This window comes from Camellia sinensis, chromosome 11, assembly GCF_055761805.1.
Source record: "Camellia sinensis isolate YWXY chromosome 11, ASM5576180v1, whole genome shotgun sequence".
Taxonomy (NCBI): domain Eukaryota; kingdom Viridiplantae; phylum Streptophyta; class Magnoliopsida; order Ericales; family Theaceae; genus Camellia; species Camellia sinensis.
In genome coordinates this window covers 71233576-71255469 of record NC_138971.1, presented here as the reverse complement: position 1 = coordinate 71255469, position 21894 = coordinate 71233576, and the positions used below count along the sequence as shown (strand labels likewise).

The 21894-nt window shown below is 34.6% G+C and overlaps 1 pseudogene across 1 annotated transcript; it reads right to left on the bottom strand.

The window, feature by feature from the left end:
- Positions 1-1147: 1147 nt before the first annotated feature.
- Positions 1148-9469, bottom strand: LOC114263816 (uncharacterized; annotated as a pseudogene). Its single transcript, XR_014343981.1, has 4 exons — positions 8269-9469; positions 6591-6788; positions 6055-6418; positions 1148-1492 (listed from the first exon to the last, which is right to left on the bottom strand). The product of XR_014343981.1 is annotated as an uncharacterized LOC114263816 (transcript).
- Between the last annotated feature and the right edge of the window lie 12425 nt (positions 9470-21894).

Here is a 21894-nt window from a genome sequence, read left to right as displayed (position 1 = left end):
TATTTTATATCAAATTTTACTTTGGCTCTTACATATGAAATCATAATTTTCTTGTATTTATGATCAAATCTCACTTTGGTCTCTAAATATGAAATCGTGACAGTTAACCCCTACACTTTTGCTTAAATCTCACTTTAGACCTTCACAATTCTCAATGTCTCTATTCTGTTAGTTCATTTTTAAATCTTTAACAAAATCTAATTATGTGATAAAAATGTGACTACAAAATGAGGATAAGAGAGAAAAATTATCTACGTTTCTTACCAATACATTTTGTCCTAGATGATAAGCACGTAAGAGTTATATATATATATATATATATATATATATATATATATATATACGTTCATATGCTAAAAATTGGGACGAAAAGGCAAGAAAATAAAGTTTTTGAAATAAAAAGATACGACAAAGAAATCAAAGAGAAAGGAAGATGAATAGACAGAAAATTGTGTTACCGTGAAAAGTAGAGTTTCGTGATTCCAATTTATACAAAATCCTACTTTATCTTCTTAATCGTTCACAATCTGAGTTTTGTTTTAGCTTAATACCATCATAATTTGATGTAAATTTTGAGACAAAGTGTGCATTGGTGAAAAATGTAGATGATTTTCCTCTCTTACCCTCATGTCGTAGTCACATTCTTGTCACATGTTTAAATTTCGTTAAAAATTTAAACAATTGAAAAACAAAAAAGAGACTTTAATACTTGTGTAGAGATTAAAGTGAGATTTGACTGTCATGATTTCATATCTGTCGAAGTAAAATTTGATGCAAAGTACAGGGGTGCAAAGTGTAATTTACCCTAATTACATAAAACCTCAATATCCCTCAATATGTATGATATATCCCAATCCATCACACTACCTTCCTTAAGCTGCCGAATCAACTCTTAACTGTCAGTCCTTATCGTGACACCTTTAACCCACTAAGATTGCACCAGCTTAAAGCTTCCAAACATTCCAATGCTTCTGCTGCAGTTGCTGAGGATGCAAAAGAGAATGTTTATAAAGTTTAAAGTCTACATTCTGCGAAATTGCGCTTTACTTTCTCCCTTGTAATTTAAAGTCTTACCAATCCAATAATTAGTTTAAAGTCATACCAATCTAAGAATCTACACCCATCTGAGTCACTTTCAAATAAATAAGTCGATCCAATGAGACCCAGTAGATCAGTATATTTCATTTCAAGAACTTGATCTTTGGTCACTGTTTAACATATATGTTTTAGCTGAACAAGGTAAACAGTACTCAAGATTATAAATATACACATACAATTGGTATTAATGGTGTAAGTTGTTCTTTAATCAATGTTACACATCCTTTTTTCTCCACTAATGTCTTTAAAGAAAAACTATTCAACTCCTTGGAAACACATTAATTTCACCAATTCTTCATAGTGAGAGCTCACAACAGAACTTCATCAATATTTGTTACTCAGCAAATTACCCCCTCCTTGTTGCCTGGCAATAACCACCCTATATTTGCATGCCCTGAGAATAGAATAAATCTTCTTAGCCAAAGTAATTATGTAAATATATATGTTAGAATTTACCAATTTACTCCTCCACCTACCATCTCCACTAGCACCCACTTCACCTACCACCTCCACTATCTCCACTAGCACCCACTTCACCTACCACCTCCACTACACTACACCTACTACCACCTTCTTTTCTATATATAGGAGTTGTAATACATAACACTATATCAAACAATCTTGTAACATCTATCTCAATCAATAATACATATATTTTTACATGGTATCAGAGCCATAAGATTTAGGCCCATATTTTGTTTTCTCACCGGCGGGCAGCCGGCCGGCAACCTTGCCTTCGCTGCCCGCTGGAATTTGTTTACCCATACCTTCAGTTTCCTTCCAACTCATCAACAAAAATCACCACCGCCTACCACGGCTTCGCCGCCTCTCTCGCTTCACACCACTCGAACCCCTCAGTTTCTTGGTGTGGAGGGTGTCTCTGACGGACCTTCGAGTCGACGACTTCACCAAACTGAGAGAATGCCCTTTCTAGGGACTGGCCGTCGGTGGCCCAGGCGAGACCTCCGACGAAACATCTGTACTCTACCTGCGCAGCCATATATGAGAGAGAAAGAGATAGAGAAAGCGATAGAGAGAGAAAAAAACCCTAAAAGAGAATTGATACAGAAGATGCCTAGAGAGCACAGGCGAGAAACGCAGAGAGGAGAGGGCGGTTCCACGGCCCAACAGACGGCTCTGATGAGTACGATCGAAGACTCAACGACGCATCAGCGGCCGTCATCACCTCATCCATTGAAGAGAGAGAGAGAGATCTTCGTGTCTTGCTCGGCTGGACCAGCTAGACATCTCTCTCAGATTCTTCTCTCCCTCCGCGGCCCCTCTCACTCCCTCAGTGCTCACCATTGTTTTTATTATCACTACTCACCCACCAACAACAAATAACATAAATAACTACATCAGCACATGCGAACCTCCTCTGGCCACCCATTCACAATTCTTATTTTAACATATTTTCCATTTTAACATATTTTAACATCTTTTCCACCCAACACCATCATCACCTTTTCCACTTTTTTTAAATATATATATATATATATATATATATTTTTTTTTCTTTTTCTTCTTTCCACATAAAAAAAAAATAAAAAAAAATAAAAAAAAAATAATAATAATAATAAAAAAAAACAAAATTACCAATTTGCACACCAATTCATATTTTATTTATCTCCGGGATCACCCCCGATCACAATTTTACACATAAAAAAAAAAAAAAAAAAAAAAAAAAAAAACAAACAAACAAACAAACACAAACAAAAACAACGGCTTTGTTTTCTTTTCTGCAGACGGCCACACACCGACATCCCTTCTCTACTCTGCCGCCGGTCTCTTCTTCTTGCCTCCGTCTTGGACAGTCCTTGACGGTGTTGCCTCCGTGTTTCCCATGCCGCCGAGCACGTTCACTCCCCCATACTCCTCCACTGCAGCATATGGAGGACCTCCAAATCGGAACATCATGGTGGCCTTCCGCTTCAGCTCCTTGTTTTCCGCTTTCAGCACGCTTATCTCTGCTCGCGCATCCTTATACATGCGTTGGAGCAGAGCCAGTTGGGCGTTTAACTGTTGCACCTCATTTGTCCTGCTCTGCAGCCGGTGCGACAAATTTGTGACCGCCGTCATGCTTTCCACACATGCCTTCAAAGTATACTGATTGGCCTCCACATCCGACAGCACTGCCATTCTTTGCTCCACAGACCGCATCGGAAAGTTCAACGGAGTAAACTCCGGGGCGCTTGGTTGAGTTTCCAGTGCCACCGCACCAGTTCTCTCTCTTGTTGACTCGTTGAGGTCGGGAAAGAGGGTAAGCAGTCCACGGGAAGACGAAGACGAAGCCATTTTTCTGGACAACAGAGTGTTACACAGTATCTCTCTCAGCAAACTCTCTCAGAAAACAGAGTGTTACAAAATCTCTCTCAGAACTCTCTCTCAGAATATCTCTCGCAGGTGTTTTTGCCTCCGCCTCAGCCTCCGTCTTATAGCCGAGGCAGCCACGCGCATCGCGCGCCTCTTGCCACTAGCCGACAACTCGGGCACGCAAGCCAAGGCGCCCACGTGCCTCGCCATCATGTCCGGCACACCTTTTGATGAATTGGGCACGCCTTTTTGATGGCACGCCTTTTTATGGATTGGGCACGCCTTTTGATGGCACGCCTTTTGAAAAATTGGGCGCACCTTTTGAGGATGCGATTTTTTTATGGGTCCGACAAGACTCTGTAAACTGTCCCGACATTGATTCCGGTTAGCTCCTTTATGGGTCCGACAAGACTCTGTAAACTGTCCCGACATAGATTCCGGTTAGTTTCTACAAGGGTCCGACAAGACTCTGTAAACTGTCCCGACATAGATTCCGGTTAGTTTCTACACGGGTCCGACAAGACTCTGTAAACTGTCCCGACATTGATTCCGGTTAGTTTCTACAAGGGTCCAGCAAGACTCCGTAAACTGTCACAACAACTGTCACAACATTGTCTGCTACAACGGTCCGACATGACCCCATAAACTGTCTTCTACAACGGTCCGACATGACCCCATAAACTGTCTTCTACATCGGTCTGACACCCCCATACAGTGTCTTCACCAACGGTCTGACACGACCATACAGTGTCTCCTATCCTTTTTTCTTTTTATGTATTTTCTTGTTTTGTTCCTCTCTCCAAACTCAAGTTGGTTAGTTTCTATCCTCCTTGAGTTTGCGGGGGGCTGTTAGAATTTACCAATTTACTCCTCCACCTACCATCTCCACTAGCACCCACTTCACCTACCACCTCCACTATCTCCACTAGCACCCACTTCACCTACCACCTCCACTACACTACACCTACTACCACCTTCTCTTCTATATATAGGAGTTGTAATACATAACACTATATCAAACAATCTTGTAACATCTATCTCAATCAATAATACATATATTTTTACAATATAAATAAATGAAGATAAATGACAAACAACCAAACAAAGTGAAAATAAAGACCAGAATAACAAATTTTTGTGCCTACATTCTCAAACTCGGTTGTCATTAAAATCAGTAATTAATTACCCTAGACCATTTGTTAATACAAGCAAGCCAAAATTTTCGGTATATAGGCTCGCACACACCAAACCTCTTGAGCCTAAGGAAGCCCACTCAACCACTAATATGGTTTACATGACCAAAAATATCCAAAGGCACATGCCAATGAATTTTCTTTTATTCCAAAACCCATTGGGAATCCAAATGCCTAAACTGATATCCCACAAGGTCACATAACATAATACATATTAGGATTGTTTGAAATGAAAAGTGCCACTTGATTTGAAGAACTAAGAAACCACACCCACAAAATGACTCCATGAAAATGACTCCATGCAATACCTGGCCATCTTGCCCAACCAATCAGTTGAGACCTCTCTACTCATTACTCATAAGTTCAAGGTTTAAATTTAAAAAAGGAAACAAATAAGGCAATAATAGTAGAGAAATAGAATAAAGAATGGAAACAACTAAATAACAAGAGGATTCACATACTAAAAATAGAATACTAAAGAAAAATATAAATAATTCCAAGTTGAGGAAGAATGGATGTTGTATTACTACTACTTATGAAAAAACAACGTATTCCTCTTAGAATTTCATTACAAATATTTGTATACAATTATTAAAAAATTCACAAAATTTCAACTACTTTCACATTTCAATTTCTGGCTTTCAAAATTTGATGGGTCTCCAAAAACCTTTCGATGAGCACTGAATACTGACACAGAAATATATTTCTTTACAAAATAACACTTGTATATAACTATATATGTTTTGAAACCCTCCTATAACTCCCCAACTTCCTAACATGAAAACCCAAGCACTTCAGAAGGTGAAGTCTCAATCCTGCTCCTGCCTAGTTCCAAATTCATGCTTCTACAAGCATTGTATGCTTACAACCTGATAAACAATGCAAGAAGCTGATTTTGGGAGCTTCTATTTCCGCACAACACTTTCTCTCAGTTTACAGACCAGTTTTCATTCCAAAATCAACTTCTGAACAAAACTACATACTTTGGAAATCAACTTTCGAAACCAAACCTATGGTTCAGAAATCAAATTCCGAACCAAAGATATGTAGCCAAACCATAAGATTTTGTTAGGAAGTTGATTTTTGAACCATGATATTTTGTTCGGAAGTCGATATCCAATTCATAAAAATAAAAATAAAATAAAATAAATGTGTGCATCAAGATGAAATAGTGTGTGGAAATAGAAGCTCTCCAAATTTCATAGGCAGAAGCTTGCCTGTCAAATAAATACAAAGCTTGCTAGCACCACAAAATAAAATTAAAAGAGAAAAAATCTCGATCCACACTTGATTTTCAATACACAGTTGGACTTCCATGCAGATACGTAGAGAAACCAAATTATTAGCCATGGACGGTCCACAGCTTGCCGATTTTATCATTTCGTGAAGGATTTCAAACCTTCTATAAAAGTAGGAAGCAACTAATCCATGATCTATTGAAAAAAAATACCTTGAAACACATAGGTAATTAGACACGTTTTTCCATGAGACCATTTGATGACTCCTTTTTCTCTCTCCAGGTTGCCAGTACTTCATCAGTTCTGAACCGTTGTGTGAATGTTGATTCCTCCAACGGAGTTGACGTCTCATTAGCATAAGCTAGGAGACCAGTATACGCAATCATAGCCCCATTGTCAACATAGTACCTGTCATCAGTAACAAAACAACTTTCCATCCCTCTCCGAGCACATGATTCTCATCATCTCTTGCAAGTGTTCATTGCATCCCACACCACCAACAATGAGAACATCTTTCTTGTCACAATGTGCCATTGCTCGTTCTGTAACCTCCACGAGCATTGAAAACACAGTTTCCTAAAACAATTTAAATTGTATACAGAAATTGAGCTCACAATTAGATCATGTAAACAAAATATTCAACTAAAACTTGCAATTTACCAAAAACAGCTATACCAAATTACCATCTAAACTTTTTATCACCACAAAATATGTATTATTAAAAATTGGAAGCATTCCAAATGATTACCTGAAGAGAATAGCATAAATCTGCAGGGGTGCATTCATTATTTTTTAGATAGCATAAATCTGCAGGGGTGCATTCATTATTTTTTAGCTTTTCCTCAGCAGTGGCTTCAAGGTAACTCAATATTCAACTAAACGAAACGTCCATTCCTTTGACAACATAGGGAAGGTCTATAAACTTTTGTCCTTTCTTGGCAAGCCGATGAAGAAAGGAAAAAAAGAGAAGTCAAGTAGAAAGCATTTCTTCATCGCATAATTTCAAGAACATTCTGAAGGCTATCTTAGAAATTTTAAGAATATCTCCCGAACGAAAAATAAGTATAAAATAGTAAACCAAAGTTCCAGAGAGAACCTTTATAAATGAGAGGTGATGAAATGTGTTACAAATCTCATAGATATAATCTAAACTTAACCCCCAAAAAATATAAACTTACACATCAATCATGTATTATCAATCCAGAGCTGTGTTAAAATATAGAATAACAAAAACAAAGATATGAAGATATAATAAAAAATGTAGTTAAACATATTTCTTTAAAAATAATAAGAACTAAACAAATAAGATAAAGGTAAGACTAAATATATTGGTGAAAGGTAAATCCGACAACGTTAAAAACCACATATAGAGCATCTATTAGCTTTGTTGAACAAGAACTTAAAACACAAGTACCTAACTTGAACCTTGCACTAAATTCAGCAATATCTACTGCTCACTGACAACACTCAAAACAGAACAAGAAGCACAAAAGTTTAATTGTATATAATAATTCAATAAGAAAACTCAACTCAACTCAACTCAACAAAGCCAGCATTGAAACCCTTTAAGGTAGATTTCATCTTTAGCCTTCAATCAACTCCATCTAAAGGCATATCCTCTCATAAATCCTTGGCAACTATTTCTTTACCATAGGCCCAGCTGATGTTCATTTTGGCCTTCCACTAATTCTTTTAGAAGAAAACTGAGAGGAAGGATTGTGTACAGAGGAAAGAAAAGAAAGGGAGGGATAGGAAAAATCGCCTCACCCTTTATCTGTTTGGTTAAGCAACAAGGACAGAAAAAGAAGAAAAGACTACTAACTGCTTGTTTAATCATTTTCTCTTACAAATGAAGACAAGGGTGTTATATAGCTGACTACAATGGCCCAACAACCACCAAATTCCTACCTTCAACAAAGTTCATGAAAAGGTGCGTAATAAAATATCTTCTTTAAAGATTAAGAGAATTATCAAGGAGTCTCATAGCCTCATTTGCAGTTGTCTTTGTATGTCTTTTGTCTTTTGAGAAGGCAGGGGGGGAGAGGATACCAAAATTGAGCTATACAACATTGGAAGATCAGAAACTGGCAAGCCATAAGCACAATTTATTCCAGTACAGTTGCAGTCTAGACAAGTATTGATCTCAAGCACAATGCAAAACTGAATCATAGTAAGAAATAAAGTTTTCTCAAACAATGAATCAACAGAGAACAAATCAATAAAAAAAAAAATCTGCAAACTTCTATAGTTAAACAAGCAAAACGCCAAACAGCAGCTCAATTTTTTTTTTTTCTTTTTTCGTCTTCCTCAAGTTTGAAGACATTTCAACACAATAACCTATAAAAGATATGACTATTAATGGACAGTCTCTGTGTGAATTAACCACTAATATAGGTTAAGGAAACTTGCTTCCAATTGCATACCCGCTCAATGTTGTACCCAGGGTTTGGATCATTAGACAGAGTTACAACCCTCGCAAACCGGTCCAAGCAATTCCCAACAGCAATATCTATAGTCTCACCAAAAATCCATACTGCCCCTCACTATATGCAATCATCTGTGTGTTCCCACCAGTGTCTTCAAATTAGGTTGATAATTTCAATTGAAATTATATATTTCTGTTATCTGGGAAGACAACAGGAATACATGATTATTTTGAACTTGTCTCCAAGAGATGATTCCAAATCTAACTTCTTCAATTAGATTAAGAATTATTTATTTTCTTTTCCTCTTCTAATTAAAGATTGTTGTTCATTTATTTCCGTACGTGGTAAACTGCAACTGCTAAAGAAAATTTATCTGCCACTTTTTATTTATTTATTTTTATTATCTAATTTGTGAACAAGCTAATTTTAAAAGGAAAATAATTTGTAAAACATAATTTTTATAGATAAAGTCCACCCAGAATCACGTGGCAATGGCAATTTTATAATTATGAGCCACATGTGCTTCGGCTGGAAATGAAAAAAAGAAAAAGAAAAAAAGAAGAAAAGTCCCATTCTAAACAAAAATAATTAACCAAAAACAGCAAATTAAATATTAAAGAGAATTTAGGGGCGAAATCAATTCAGTCCAAGTGCTACTTCATTCCCACCTGATGGAAGGTTTCGGTTTTCATTATTCCCTCCTAACTGATTGATTTGGTCTGGTTGTTTTTTCAATAGACAATGAAAACTATTGCTACAATACAACCTTACCAAAAAAACAAAACAAATATCAACAGTTGTATCAAAACAAAACATGAACAACATCTAGAAACAATCCTATCTAAAATAATAATAAAAAACATCTAGAAACAATGATGCACTGATTTTTGCTTAATATATGCTCATGTGTACAAGTGGACAAGTCTGCTAGTAGAAAAGTCTGGGTAAATTTGAGGGAAAATGTTGGGCTTAGGGTTTCAAATAATTAAAGCTTTTCTAAATTTTTTTTATTGTCTGAAAATTGATTTTTTTGTTTATTTATTTATTTTTATTTTTAATGAATTTTTTAATATTTTAAGTAATTTTTTTACTTTTTAAATATGCCTACCTAAAAAATAAAATAAATAAATATTTGTGATAAAGTATTTAAAAAATTAATAAATACATGAAAATATATTGAATTTATATATATATATATTTTTATATTTTTGGTATTTAGTGGATTTTTCAAAGATTTTGTTTCACAATATTATATTTTTTAAGTATATTTATATTATGTGCTATAAAAAAATTTGTTTAAAATATTAAAAACATTTACTAAAAACAAAAAATATGAAAAATAAAAAGCACAATTTTCATAAAATCAATCAATGCCAAACAAGGTGATTTTTCAAGAAATTATAGTCGAAAAAATTATGCGTTTTTCTATCAGGTAGCAAAAGAGAGGCATGAAGGAGAGAGGGAGCAATGCGATGTGATGGCTAATGCATGGACGACTAAGATTAGCTCCCAGTAATATGTATCGACGGCCAGGATTGAAAGAGTTATTAAACTAGTTCGGCTCAGTCTCTTCCGGTTTGAATTTTACATAACTAAAACACGAACCCAAAAAAGCAAGATTTATTTTTTTTTATTTTTTTACATTTTTCTAGAAAAATAAAAATTAATTTGAAAAAAATTAATATTAAATAAAAATTAATTTGAAAAAAAATTAAATATATTTTAAAAATTAAAAAAATATTCTCTTTAAAAAAAATAAAAATGATGACATTGTGCCCAAACAGTTGGCTTTTGTACCATTAATCATGTCTTTTTGCACCCTCCTCCAATGAGTTGTCAAGTTCAATCAGATGGATATGGTTGTCTCCGGCAATCCAATGATCGAGCAAAACCTGATTTCTTAAGAAAAAAATGGTTAGTACATTTATTTTCATTCTTACAACTTAGTATGTTGAGGACTTGGGAGTGTTGGGTTTCTACTCCATGTGAGGAGTTGTGACCATGTGAAGGAAGCCTTAGAAGTCAAGAATGAAGGCTACAGATTTGGGCTGGAGATTTTCAGCTGAGCTATCTTATTATAGGGTGGTTGTGTTGGTGGCTGCCATCAATGTTGTCGGTGGCTCTTTGACAGCTTGCCGGTAGATAAGATTGACTTTACGCTCTCCCATTTGTGTATAAATGGGGAGAGTTGGAATGCAACAAAATGTGAGGAGCCAAGAGAGCAAAATGAAAGAGTGAAGAGAGATTGGCCTTCTGTGTGGGAGAAAGTGCTCCCCTGGTGTGAGAGAGGGAGTTGTGTGTGAGTTGAGTGAGGGATGAGTGTTCCTCCTCTTTTGTTGTAATCTCTTTGTAATCTCTCCATATACAGTGAAATTTGATTACTCTCCTATGGATGTGGGCATTGGCCCGTTTCTTTTGTGTGTGTGGGTTGTTTGTGCTTGTAAATGATTTCTGGACATTATGGGCAAAATTTCCGATCCCATCAGAGAGAACTTAAGACTAAACATCTGTATTGTTCTCAAGTTAAGGAAAATAAATTGGGCTAGAAAATTAGCCCATTGCGACACAACACATATAATTCTTAAGGTTGTGACTTATGTTGGTCTTCCCCTTGAAATCATTGATTTATCTTTAGGTCCTCAATTGTTTTAAGACAAAGGACAATTCCTACAAAAATAGAGGCCAGATCCAATAAGAGAACAACAAATATGTAACATGAACTTTGTATAGTAGTTTGCATGGGTTCTAAATCTCTACAATCTCTTTTTACTTTCCATTTTACGTTGATTATGTGATCTTCCATCGAACATTCCTTCCTTTCAATTGAAGTATTTCTTTCCTGTTTTTGTAGAAGTCAAAGTTCTAGTTAAAGATGTAGAAAAGATGCATATTTGGTGCATCAAACCCTATCACTTGGGGACCAAAAACCAGGTGAATCCTTAACATCATGACATGGACAAGAATTGGACAGAAAACAAACTAAATAAGAGGATGGCATATCAATTTATCTTAAATTAAAAAAAAAAAAAAAAAGAAAAAAAAAAGGAAAGGATAAAGCTAAACTTTACACACAACAATTAATCACTGAAAATTTTACCTTGAAACAAACAATAATCAAAAGAATAAAAAAATAATGTCCAAGTAGTACACATAAATGTGTGTTTGCAAGGAAAAAGATTGGGTACATACCTAACCTTTGGCATAGTGCATAAAATGATTGTCCCCAGACTTGAACCCATAACCTCAAAATTATTAGGTTAAAATTTTACCATTGAACTAAATATTAAAAACTTTATGTGAGGGCAAACATTTCAATTTAGTTACAAAAGGTGTCTTTGGCAATGAAACAACCAGAGGATGATCGTGGTCCCTCACAAATTTTTTGACAACCCACCTTCTAGGTTTCTCTTTTTCCACTAAGATGTGTTTGATTGAGGGGATTAGGGAGGGATTATTCACTATTCAGATTACTTATCCAAAGAAGGGGGATGTCTATCGTTTGATTGGATTTTTAGTCCGCTGGACATGGAGTCCGGCCAGACTCCATATCCCTCATTTGTGGGACTAAACAATCCTAGGGGGGTGGGATTATTTCCATGGGATTGGTATCTCATAGGACTAATGTGTGAAATGTCCATTTTACCCTTATACTGTTACTTAGTAAATAATTAGAAAAATGTAAAATAGTCTTTTGAACATTTATAAGTTATTTTTTTAGTGTTGTTAATTTAAATTTATGTATTAAATAAAAAATATAAATTATAAATTTAATTTAATTAAAAGTAATAAATTATAAATTATAGCCTCATAAATTAATTTTTTTGTGTTGTTAAAAAATTAAATTTATATATTAAATAAAATTGTTTTTTTAGTGTTGTTAATTTAAAATTATATATTAAATAAAAAATATAAATTATAAATTATAAATTTAATTTAATTAAAAATAATAAATTAAAAATTATGGCCTTATAAATTAACAATTTTTTAGTGTTGTTAAATTATAAATTATAAATTATAGATTACAAATTTAAAATTATGTATTAAATAAAAAATATAAATTATAAATTACAAGGGTAAAATAGTCTTTTGAATATTTATCATTATCCAGTCCGTCCAACCAAACATTGGATTTACTAAAAATAGTTTTTTCTAGACATCTAATCCCATGAGAAAACAAACACGAGATACATATCCAATCCAACCAAATAGTCCGGAGGATTCACAGTTCCAGGATTTAAAGTCCGATGGATTCTAATCCTTCCTATCCAATCCGTCCAATCAAACACACCCTAAAATCATTGTTGTACAACCTTCTCATCGCCTCTCGCTTTTGAAGTGTTACTCTCTCTAATCTTTTATTATTAGGACTTGCTTGACATCCAAGTCCACGTGAAATAACTAACCCATCACGCTCTGACTTTCAGGAAGATAAAACAAGAGTTTCAAATCCTACATGAGTGGCATATTCATCATAGAATGTTCTTCCAGCTTCTTCCGACTCAAATAGCATCCCCTCTTATGGTTCTTGATTTCTATTAGATTCACATGAACTTAGTTCCCCTCCTACAAAAGTTTCTATTCTCCCAGCACCATCGTCCATTTGGGTCTGCCCATCCGATGACACTCAACAACATTAACAGTTATAAACTCTTTGCCAAAAAAGGAAATGAAAAATGAAACTATCGTACATAATGTAATTTTTTTAACTGATATGATTAAAATAACAATTTGTTAATCAAGATTAAGAGAAGAGTGGCTCCTAATTTCAGATAAATATAACTGGGATACGACAACATTAATGAAAAGATAACTATAAATAACATTAAATTATATCAGAGTTGTCTGTGTCAACCACTAGTCAGTTAATTTTGTGCAAAGCACCAAACAAATTTTTTTATTTTATTTTATTTTTTATCTAAACAAGCAGCAAAGACATGCAAAACTGACCGAAAAGGAAAAACTTCCATGACAAAAAATCATAAAATGTAGAAACAATGCAATCATCTAGCACAACTGTAAAATATACTACTAAGCATTTGGCTTTGGCCTAACCATGAGTTTGTTTATATTGCTCAACATCATTAGTGGCAACGAGATAGAATTTTGAATGTAATGTGGATTAGTCATGGTACAAAGTAAGTAATTGAATTCATATAACAAATCTGAAGTTCATATATTTATACAAATCAATTAAAATTAGGTCACCGAGACTAGTGTTTACCTTAGTTTAATCCTATGTTACATAAACTCAGGTATCAGTGTCGGGTGTGAGCATATATCTAGAGGTCGGACTCATCAAACCATAAATTCAAGGATACGTAGACTTGGCAAAAAAATGTAATATTTTTATATTTTTAATCAAGTAAGTGAAATAAAATGGTATTATATGTAACTTACAATGTCAAAAAGACATTTATAGCAATTATATAACAAACAATATGTACATATATAATAATAGTGTTAAATACAATTATATAAGAAGTGTCCAATGAAGTGCACCCGACACATATCTCATATTCGTGTCCGAGTGTCTGGTCTCCGACATGGATATTTGATTTATTTTGAAGAGTCCCTATAACATAGGTTTAATCTCATTTACTGAACATAACAGTCAACATAAAGAAGGAAATGGTTAGTGAGTGTGATTGCAATGCATTTTTCTCCAAATTCTTTAATCAAATTTGTCACTGCTTTGGAATTGTTGAATTTTGTCCCAAAAAGCACAACCAAAAGAATGATGAAATGAACAAATTTGAGTTACCCATGTAACCCACCATGAAAATACCAAAAAATTAAAAATTAAAAGCATTTTAATTAATTGATTTGCTCCCACAAAATTAAATATCAACGAAATTAAGCCAAAAGGTTGTGTAAGGCTCAGTGACAGTAAAATTGTTTGTTAGCACCTTTTTCTATCTGTTGCTTCTACTTAAAAATAATCTCAGGGGTGCTTAATAAGTATGTGATTCAAAATTCACATTTTCTTAGCAACCAAACTAGATCTAAAACTAATAAAGACCAAGAACAAAGCAATTTCGCACTGCCTCAGAGAAATGCACAGTTAATTTCCCATGCCCAAAGCCCTGAATTGACCCCAAAAAAATAAAAAGTGGAACAAAATATCTGAAAATTTAAACCAAATGCAGATCAAACAGCTCGAATTGGTTGAATTTTAGGGTTCCAATCACAGAAATGTTGTGTGGATCTTCAAACACAAATTGCATACATATACACACATCATCATATATATATACATTTAGAGGGAGAAAGAGAGAGATAATTACTGAAATCGAAGCTCTGAGTGGGTTTCGAGGGTTGATTTGGAGTTGAATTGTCGGAGTGAAGCTTTGAATTTGAGTGGTGTGATGTGAATGAGATGGGTATTTGATTTATAACGTTTTCACGGTTTTCATTCGAAAGAGGGGAGGGGACGACTTGGAAGTTTGGAACTAGACGTGCCTCCATCGTACGGCGAAATAAACAGACTACTCACCCAGCAGTAATTGGTGGGTCACGCATTCATGTTGGCTGAGCGAGCGTGGAATAGGAGGCATCGTGTGAATTGTGATTGATATAGGGTAGGATCCTGTTCAAAACAAAAAACAGAAAAAAATATAGTGTCTGTTTGGCAGAATTTAAAAGCAGCTTATTTCAGCTTTCAGCTTAATTTAAGTTATTTTGATGTGTTTGATTTAGCTTATAACTTATAGCTTATAGTTTTTTGAAAGTCAGAAATCAGCTTATTCTTTGAGTGGGGCTGGAGATGCTTAATTTATAAGTCAGAAATCAGCTTATGTTCATAGTTATAAGTTATAAGCTGTTTAGGCATAAGTTATAAGTACTTTCCCACAGCTCTACCAAACAGGGCTATAGGGTAGAATACGTGACGTCTCAGAATTAATTAATAATTTCTTTTACACAATTTTATAATTATTTATTAAGAATTTATTGAGGAATCAATAGTTTAAATTTAGGAATAACTTGTCTCTATTTAAAATTTCAACTGAATTAGACAGTTAAAATATCTTATTGGTAAGAGTCATTAAACGAAATACGTTTATCGATAAAAATTTTTGAAAAAATTTAATTGAATCATAGACTTTTACTAATAAGAAACTTCCGTTTAATGATTTTTACCAGTAAGATATCTTTGTTTAATGCTTCTTACCGATAAGAAATTTCAACTGTGTGATTCAATTTAACTAGAAAAAACTAAATTCTTAAATTTATTTCAATCATGAATCATACATTTTATCAATTTAATCTCTAATACATATAACTCATTTTAGGTAAATTCTGGACCCTAACTTTTTTGCAAAATAAAATGCCAAGCGTGAAGTTCTCCGCTGGTTCATAGGGACACATGTTGCTGCTTTTTCATAGGTAAAAACCTTAATCTCACAATAAATGTCTTGAATTGTACCATACCTTCGTGTTATGACATTTAAAATATTTAATTATGATATATTATAATGTTAGTTATAACCTAATTATATATATTATGATATTAGTTATGACTTATTATAATATTAGTTATAACATTATTTTGATTTTAATTTAAAAGGAATTTAGTTATACTTATGAAGTGTTCGATTATGATTATTTTTTTTAATTAAGACTTTAATATTGTATTTGATTCATGGATTTGGATAGAAATTTAAAAGAAAAATGAAAAAAGTGTGTGAAATATATGTAAAATATAAGTATATTTATTCTCATTTTACCTTATTTTTCTTTTCAAATCCATAAATCAAACACAACCTAAAAAATTCAATTGTAATTATTAACCCCATAAATACCATAATTTACATATAATACATACTCTTTCAGGGTTAAGGGTATGCACCATAGCATAATCCTTTATTCTATTACAATGAACTATACTATCATTTTAATTTTAGTGAAATTTCACTTTGGCTCTTATAGATTCAATTTGTTTTTCAATTTTATTACAATGTGCTCCCTGCGTTGTTAACATTTTGAACGAAAAAAAATCACATGCAAAGTTAGAGAAACTAAAGTGAAATTAAAAACAAACTATATTGAATTTCACTTTGGTCTCTCTAATTTTACACAGTCTTTTTTCGTTCCAAATTTTAACGATGAGTGATAAAAGGATCACATTGTAATAAAATTAAAAATATAAAAATCAAATTATTCAAATTAAAATTACAAAAATTAAATTAACACTGTAGAAATTGATAGTGTAATTTACCTTATTCTATATTGCATTGGGCAAAACCAATAATAAAACTACATTTCTCTAAAATAAAGAAATGACGAATATTCTATTCATAATTGTGCGGATCGATTTCTGCAATAGAGTAAAATAAAACTTCGTGGATGAACCCTAGTGCACCAATGGGTGAACACCTACACAAGGAACAAACGGTTAAGCTGCCTGATCGGGGTTGGTCGGAAACCCTTCCGACGGTCGAGTCAGTACCAGAGTTTGGTATAGGGAAGGTAGAATAGACGAGTCAATTTAGAGTGTTCAGCAATCGATCCCTCCTCAAGGAGAATGAGGTTACCTTTTATAAGGACCGTTTGACTTGCTCACCAAGTTTCTCTCTTTACTGCCCGACACTTAGCCGAAATGTTAAGTTGCTCCTCCATGGAAAGAGCAAAGAATCCGTTAAGCAATTCCATTATTCATGGTAGATCAAGCACTCCTTCCATGTATTCGATGCGAGTTAATTTGCACGATTGGTTCGTACCGGACGCTCTTACGGTTGGGTCAGCGCCCTGATTCAAGTTGGTCATCCTCCTTAGCTACGCTCAGCCCAAGTTTGTACATGTGCTGTGTGGTTCGAATTACTTGGTCTGTTGGTCTTAAGATCACACGTGGTCTTCATGTTTGGTCCCTTGGTGGTTCTTCTCTGGTTCAATTAAACTCTTGGCCTACACGGTTTGGACCATTGAACACTAGCTCAACCCAAACTCGTGCTTGGGCTTTAACGTTCTGATCCTGTAGCGTTACTAGGCCCAAGTATCGCCCTTGGGCTTGCAGTTTCCTCCTTGCTTATGCTTTGTAAATGACCCTCTTCAACAACTTTTTCACTTGTCGTGATTTTATGCTAAAGTGTAAAGGGCTCATTTAGCAACACGATTTTTAAATTGTTTATTGGTTTATTAGTTTATTTGGGCTACAATATCTATCTAATTTTTTACACATTTTTTCATAATAAACAAAAAAAATCAATTTATCAAGCATACTTAAAACAATCCAAATTTTGATCCAAATGAATTAAGCACTCTAATTATCTAGATTTTTTCATTAAATATAAGTTTCGTTGCCTTTATTAGTGTTGTGGAAGGTAAAAATCTTCTCTACAGGGAAAACAAGATGAGGTGCTCCTTCCTTTACTCTGCAAAGAGAAACCAACTCGTCAATGATCACTCCCAACCAGGGATGGTCGGGAGAACCCTCCGACAATCAAGTCAGAAATATGATCAGCCATATAGTGTTTTGTTAAGAAGAAAGATTTTCTTTTCTTTTGTGTTACCTCCTTCTCTTTTCCTTACTCTTCCTTTTATAGTGTTATTGTCTTGGGCCTTTACCGTTGGATTAGCATCTTAATCTAAGGGTTGAGGTTACTACTAGACTTTGGTTGGGCAAGTGGCCAAGTTGCTTTGATCATTTGCCGTTGGATTATCTTGTTGTGTGCGACTTAGATTATGTCAAGCGTTAGTGGCCAACTTGTCGATTGCTCCATTCGTCCGATTAGGTTCATCGGATGGTTGTGTCGTTTGAGTTGGTTGGGCCTGTGCTTCTATCTCTGACGATTACAATCCTTGCTGTTGATTATGAATGAATCTAAAGGCATCCCTGCATTCTACAGATCTCCTTCTAGAAAGTGATTTCACTCAGGCTTTGGTCACGTGACACTGTCTCTCTGTCTGATGGACCTATCAATGACCTGGGCTGTTGGAACAATCTTCTGTGTAAATAAAATAAATTGAAACTAAATCAAACAAAATAAAATAAAAACTTACAGAATTTATTTTTTCGAACCAAACAAAAAATAAAAGACCAAGTCGAGTGTGTGACACTCTGTCCTTAAGACAAATTCGCCCCGCTTAGGTGCTTATGGTTGAGTGGCGTCTATCTCCTAGGATACAATGATCTTCACAAATTTGTAGTAGCACTCCAAACAAATTTGTCCGACGAACTAGAGCCTTGTGTTCTTATACTCTTTTTTCTTTTTCTCTAAATAACTAATATGAAGAATGTATGCAAAAGTGCAGAATTTAGGACAGCAAAACTGAATTTCCTGACTGTTTTTTCATGCCTCAACACTGCTGGAATGATCTGTATATATAGGCAAAAATCACAGCCCTGAACAGGTGCTGTTTGTCACTGAACAGGTGCAAACTAGTGTCAACAGATACTGTTTTGAAATTCAAACAGATTCAGAGCAATTATGTAACTGAATCTGTCCGTTGCTTCTTGGAACAGTTTTTCAAACAATTTGAAAATATATCCGCTGCTGGAACAATGTTTTAAACTGTTGAAACAATTTTTAAAACTATTGGAATAGTTTTGGAAGAGGTACAACTTTAGGAAAACAAAAATTTCAATTTCAATTTCAATTTGAAATTGAAATTGGAAAAATTCAAATAAATTTTTGTCCAAAAAATTAATATCAGAACCGACCCGACCCACACCCACGCCCGACGTGCGCGCGTGTGTGGTGGTTTTTAGCCAAGGTTCTATTTGTCCATAACTCTTTCCTTCTACAAACTTGGGGTGCCCCTAGGTACCCAACCCAAGTGTTGTAGTCTAGAGCTTAAATACACAAAAAAGCTCTCTTAAAGTTTCAATGTGGGACAACCCACTTCAAGGAAACCCACATTTAATCCTTTAAATGTCCATTCCACGAACCTGAAAACGACGTCATGTTCCCATTCACTCATAAATGGTTTTGACGAACCGTCTTCATCGTGTGACTTGCTACGCGGCAAGGAACACTTCACCTCTTCGGACCCACCCCAAAAGACGTTTGGGGCTCACTCAATTTTGAGCTCAAAGTTGGCCCAAAATAAGCTATATAAAAACCAATTTTCCAACAATTTCCCACATGAATGGAATTTGACGGAGAGAAAATGCAACAATATGATATAATTACAGACAGTACAGAAATTGAAAATATTTTGCAAAGGATAGGTAGCTTTTGGCTTTGAGCCTTTCCTTGTGAGATACTATCGGATTTACTAGCTAACTAGTGAACATGATGTCTTGAACTGTTCAGCCGTTTATGTAAACCAAGACAATAGAACTCACACAGTATATCTCCAGACACAGTTTAGTTCTCACTATTGTGTTCATTTTGGCCCTGAAAAACCTGGTCTTTCATGAGTGCTCTAGAGAATTGTAGCCCTTCACAAATCTCATAGAACCGGCCAGTTCACACTCATATAGGTAATTCTTATGAAGAGTATCCTACCATACTCCACTAGGTTTACCTAGATATAAGAATCATTAAAAGTATTACTTAACCTAAACTGCTGCACACATCACTATTTCATCATAGAAATGGGTAGGAGTTGGACTCCCCAGTGATCCTTCTGAGTCATTCACAACTCGGTTGTCCCTTTAAACCTAGATCTTGGGATCTCCAGTCAACTAGGTTGGGTTGCCGTTGTGGTAACTCTTATTTAATAGGCTTAAGTCTCATTCCCCTCGATGAATTCTCAACTAACTCTCTTGCTAACCCTTTGGTTAGTGGGTCCGCTATGTTGTCTTTAGACTTCACATATTCAATGGAAATAATTTCATTAGAGAGTAGTTGTCTGACGGTGTTATGTCGACGACGAATGTGTTGCGACTTACTGTTATACATATGACTCTGTGCTCTACAAATTGCTGATTGACTATCACAATGTATGCATATAGCAGGCATCGGTTTTGGCCATATTGGAATATCTTCAAGGAAGTGACGAAGCCATTCTACCTCTTCCCCAGCTTTGTCTAAAGCTATGAATTCAGATTCCATAATAGACCTAGCAATGCATGTCTGTTTGGAAGATTTCCAAGATACAGCCACCCCACCAAGAGTAAAGACATACCCACTTGTGGACTTTGAGTCTCTAGTATCCGATATCCAGTTTGCATCACAGTAACCTTCAAGTACTGCTAGATATCTAGTATAATTCAGCCCAATGTTACGAGTAAATCGGAGATATCTTAAAACCCTTATAATTGCTTTCCAGTGTTCTACTCCCGGATTACTCGTATATCTACTTAATTTACTTACTGTATAGGCTATATCTGGGCGAGTGTAGTTCATCAAGTACATTAAACTTCCAATAATTTGGGCATACTCTAATTGAGAAATATTTTCCTGTACATTTTTAGATAGAAACAAATTAACATCTACAAGTGTTCTAGCAAGATGATCATCATCTTTTCTGAATTTATTAAGTATTTTCTCAATGTAATGAGATTGTGACAAAGCATATCCTTCTGATGTTTTGGTAATTTTCATACCAAGAATTACATCAGCAATGCCCATGTCCTTCATGTCAAAATGTTTATTCAACATTTTCTTGGTAGTTTTAATCATATCATTATTACTACCTATGATAAGCATATCATCTACATAAAGACATACAATGACATAACATTTGTCTGTGTTTTTAATATAAACACATTTGTCACACTCATTAATTTTAAAACCATTTGACATCATTGTCTTGTCAAATTTTTCATGCCATTACTTTCGCGCTTGTTTTAAACCATATAATGATTTAACCAATTTACACACTTTCTTTTCTTTCCCTAGAACAGAAAATCCTTCTGGTTGTTCCATGTAAATTTTTTCATCTAACTCACCATTTAAGAAAGCGATTTTCACATCGCAATTAGCATTCTAATGGATGTGATTCTAGTAACCGGTGAGTATGTGTCAAAGTAATCAAGATCTTCTTTTTGTCTAAAACCTTTGACCACAAGTCTTGCCTTATATTTGTCAATTGATCCATCCGCTTTCATTTTTCTTTTGAAAATCCACTTGTACCCAAGAGGTTTACAACCTGGTGGAAATCCACCAATTCCCAAGTATGATTTTGCAAGATTGATTCAACTTCACTATTGACAACTTCTTTCCATAAAGGAGCTTCAGGACTGGACATAGCCTCTTTAAAAGTTAAAGGCTCATTTTCTAACAAATATGTTAGAAAATTTGGATAAAAAAATTTTGAGATTATAGCACGTTTACTACGCATAGGTTCCTCTTCCTCATTTTGATCTAATTCTTGCTCTTGATCATGTTCTTGATCATTACTAGTAATAGTATCAAAAGATCTTTCCTTATTACTAGTTTCTTATCCAATCTTATTTGGAAACACATGTTCAAAGAAAGATGTATTTCGAGACTCAATAATAGTATTTACATGCATTTCGGTATGTTCTGATTTATAAATCAAAAACCGATATGCACTACTATTCTTGGCATAACCAATGAAAATGCAATCCATGGTCTTAGGACCTATCTTAGTCTTTTTAGGATTAGGAATAGACACTTTAGCCAAACACCCCCACACTTTTAAGCATTTGTAGGATGGTACTCTTCCATGCCACAATTCATAAGGTGTTTGATTAATTTTCTTTCGAGGTACTTTATT